Source organism: Elaeis guineensis, chromosome 15, assembly GCF_000442705.2.
Source record: "Elaeis guineensis isolate ETL-2024a chromosome 15, EG11, whole genome shotgun sequence".
NCBI classification, from domain to species: Eukaryota; Viridiplantae; Streptophyta; class Magnoliopsida; order Arecales; family Arecaceae; genus Elaeis; species Elaeis guineensis.
The window spans coordinates 33,469,397-33,474,160 of record NC_026007.2 but is presented as its reverse complement, the minus strand read 5'-3'; positions in this window follow the sequence as shown (position 1 = coordinate 33,474,160).

The window sequence follows — 4,764 nt, the reverse complement described above, 5'->3', positions numbered from 1 at the left end:
TGGGTGCGCGGATGAGCGTGGATGCGGGCGGGACGGACGCAGGCAGGCGCGCACCGCAGACACAGTGGCGAGCAAATTAAAGGAAAAAAATTTTATTTGGAAATATCTCAAGTGGAAAAATTTATATTTTTTTTTTTTAGTCCCACATCGGAAAATCATGTAAAACTCCTCCCTTCTAATATCTATAAAAAGGCTTTTGTACTTCCATTAGAGGGGGAGCCCAGAAATTCTTCTAGAGCCTTGCATAGAGGAATAGAAAGGGACTACTTCATGAGCAGCTAGGCTAGCAGTCTCGGGAGTGGAGAAGAAATTTTGTAACGACACAGAGATGGTTTATTGTTCTAAACTTTCTTGTATTTCTTTATATGCAATAAAGATTATGCTTTTTATTTAAATTGTCATGAGTTCTTTATTTGCTCCCTTTCATATGCTTTTATTTATGCTTTCTTGTTAGATTAATATTAGGAATAACTTTTACTTTCCGGAGATGCACCGTGATCTACGGATACGGGGCGTGCCGAGAAAAGAAGAGTTGTTTACCTAGTACTTTTCGGAGACGCACCGTGATCTACGGGTACGGAGCGTGCCGAGGAAAGACGAGTATTTTTTCTAAGATTAATCACATCTATTTAGTTAAAAAAGAGATACAACTCTGCTAGTACAAATTAATTCAAAACTCCTGAGCTCTTTATTTTTTAATTATCTCAATTTTAAGATAATTTATTTTCTAAATAAAAAACAACGCTTCTTTCTTTTACCTTGCAATCTCAACTTAGCCCAAGGTCCCTGAGGATACGATCTCGACTCATCCTACCTACGTAGTGAGTAGAGTTATTTTTGGTGCTATCAACGACTACGCATCATACACTTTAAACTTTGTACTATATAGATAGAGGGTTGAGAGTGCTTCATCATAGGTGTGGAGATTAGATAAGAAGAAGTTTTAAAATGCCTTCATCGATCAAAATAATTTTAGCCTTATCATTTCGTGCGCTAGACTTGATAGAGTCCTAACCAACTTAGACTCTATATATGGCACCCCAAATGGCTAAAAATATCCAATAAAATCTAGATAAATCTGGTCCATGTCAGAACTTAACCCAATTTAATTAATAGCCCAATTGGGTTAGCCAATTCAATACGATTTTGACCAAATTAGCTCGATTAAGGAGCTAGGGTTTGTGCCACATGTGCTAGCATGTTTTTCGACAAACTTATTTGGTTCCTTTGGTCCAACCAACCAATCAAAATCTATTCTTGATTAAGTTTCTAATGTGTGTAACCTTATAAGCTCCTCTTCTAGCGAGCAGTAGGTCCAAATGCATGTTGACCTGATTAGATTAGACTCCATCTAATCGATTTAGGTCAAACCCATGTCAACCCAAGTTATCAAATTAGAACTCTTTCTAATTGATTCATAAATTAATCACTTCAATTTATGAAAACTCACAAGACATGATTGATATCTAGTAACGTGTCATATCTATTTGAAAGATGTGTAATTTGATGAAAATTATAAAAATATCATTCAGTGGTAAGTTACTGTATAATTCAATCTTTTGATCATCCTGCACCCCGAATATGTTCATGAGTATGAAATTATGTCAAACTCAAATACATATTCTTATTGACTCATCATCAATCAATGATAACTTTAATGAAGAATTAGAAACCCTTTGTAATCTTCATACTGCTTTGGCCAAAGACTTTCTGAGTTATCTAGAAATGAGAATACATGGGATGTCATCTCCTCTTACTCAAAGTAATTGATTCCTTGTTGATCTACTTATAACCTTTATACACAATCTATTATATCCAGAACACCACATTTATGACTTTAGTTATGATTGAGTAGAACCAAAATATGGATTTATATGCATAAGATTTTATGGTGATCTCAAGTCTAAGGATCACTTGCACAACTCCTACTTAGAGAACTATCTTTTGATATGCAAGTAAGATTTCTATAAGATGTTCTCTTGGTAGATCAAATCAGTATATTCATACCCTAATGAGTACCCATATCCTTGTATTAGTGTCCCTATACAAGTGGTTGTGAGATCGTCTACCCTCTCCATTGAGTATACATAGGATATACTAGTCTTTCTGAATTCATTGATCTCTTGACTCAATGATTCAATGATTAGGATTATTTTAAATTAGGGTTTTAGGATTTTAGGTCTCACTGATATGAACCCTACATGTCTATAAAACCATTGCCCTAATCATGGGATTTATCATAATCTTAAAAAAAAATATCAAGACAGAACAAATGATGAATTATAAAAATATCTTTATTATTGATTAATAATAAATGTCATATATGAGTTGGGAGTAATTACAGAAAAGATCCTATCATATATTGAATGTGATTGATTTATAGGGTACAATTCTTTCAATCTCCCACTAGCATTAAAGTCAATCACCCTTGTATTTAACACCCATACAATCAAGGTGGCGATCAAATTGCTATTGAGGAAGTGCTTTAGTGAATGGGTCTGCTATGTTGTTCTTCGTATCTACTCGTTCGATGACAACATCTTGTCTTTCAACAATCTCACGAATGAGGTGGAAGTGCCTTAGGATGTGTTTGGACTTTTGGTGAGACTTCGGTTTCTTAGCTTATGAAACAGCTCCAGTATTATCACAAAATAGTGGCACTGAATGTTGAATCTCAGGAACTACGTCCAATTCGGTGATAAATTTTTTTATCCAGACAGCTCCTTAGCTGCTTCACTAACAGCAATATATTCTACCTCAATGATTGAGTTAGCTATAGTTTGCTATTTGATACTTTTCTAACTCACTACACCACCATTTAGAGTAAATATATATCCTGATATGGATTTATAATCATCTGGATCTAATTGAAAACTAGAGTTAGTAAAGTCTTCTAGTTTTAACTCTGATCCTCTATAAACTAAAAAAATATCTTTAGTTCTTCTAAGATACTTAAGAATATTTTTCATAGCTTTCTAATGATCCTCTCCTAGAATCAGCCTGAAATCTGCTTACAATGTGTACGACATAAGTAATATTAGACCTGGTACATAACATGGCATACATGATTGATCCCACAGTCGAAGCATAAGGAATTCTACTTATCTTTTCTCTCTCTTCAGATGTCTTAGGAGATATCTTCTTAGAGAGATGTATGTCTTGACTCATAGGTAAGTAACTTCTTTTACTTATCTCTATGTTGAATTTTTTTAATACTAAGTCAATGTACTTAGATTGGGATAAGCCAAGCATCCTCTTAGATCTATCTCTATAGATCTTTATACCTATTATATAGGATGCTTCTCCCAAATCTTTCATAGAAGATTTTTTAGACAGCCAAGCTTTGACCGATTATAACATTGGGATATCATTCCCAATGATAAGTATATCATCAACACACAAGTCTAAGAAGACTATGGCACTGCCACTTGTCTTCTTATACACACATGGCTCATCAATATTTTTGATAAAACCAAACTCCTTTATAGTTTCATCAAAGTGCATGTTCTAACTTTTTGAAGTTTATTTCAATCTATAAATAGATCTCATTAGCTTGCATACTTGATTTGGTTTTCCATTTGAGACAAACCCCTCCGACTGTGATATATAAACTTCTTTCTCAAGATTTTCATTGAGAAAAGCAGTTTTTACATCCATTTATCAGATTTCATAATCATAATATACAGCTATAGCAAGCATAATCTGAATGGACTTGAGCATTGCTACTGATGAAAAGGTTTCATCATAATCAATTCTTTATCTTTGCTTAAAATTTTTTGCCACTAGCCTAGCTTTGTAGGTCTCTACTTGGCCATCTACTCCAATCTTCTTCTTGAAGACCCATTTATATCCTATTGGGATAATACCCTCAGGTGGATCAATCAAAGTCCATACTCAATTGGAGTACATAGAGTCCATCTCAGATTTCATAGCTTCACACCATTTATCAGAGTCCTTACTCTGGATAGCTTCCGTATAGGTCATAGGATCATCATCGTGAATGATATAGGCTTCGTTGTCATTCTCAATGACAAAACCTTATCTTAGAGGTACATTTCGTACTCTTTCTAACCTTCAGAGAGAAGGTATGTATTCTGGATGTTCGCGATCAACAGGTTCAATTGATTTTAGAATTTCATATTGAGGATAAGATGAGGTAGATTATAGGTTTCGAACTTCACTTAGTTCAATCATCCTCCAACATCTCTTTTCTTGAACAAATTTTTTTTCAAGAAAATAACATGTCTACTGACAAAAATTTTTTATCCAGTAGGATGATAAAAGAGGTATCTAATATCTTCTTGAGGATAACCTATAAATCTATATTTATCAGTCCTAGCACTTAACTTATGTCCAAAAGTATTTTTGACATAAGCAGAATATCCCCAAATCTTAAAATATTTATGATTTGGTTTTTTTTTTCTTTCCATAACTCATATGGAGTGTTGGTTACTGACTTAGATGGTACTCTATTCAAGATATAAGTAGCTATTTCTAGGGCATATCCCCAGAAAGATATGGAAAGATCTGTGAAGCACATCGTGGACTGCACCATATCTAATAAAGTGCGATTCCTCTTTTTTGCTACATCTTTTAGCTGTGACGTATAAGGAGATATCCATTCAGAGAGAATTTTATGCCCTTTAAGATGGTCAAAAAATTCACTGGACAAGTATTTGCCACCTATATCAGATCAAAGGACTTTAATATTTTTTTCAGTTTGATTTTCAATCATCTTTTGATATTCCTTAAACTTATCAAAGA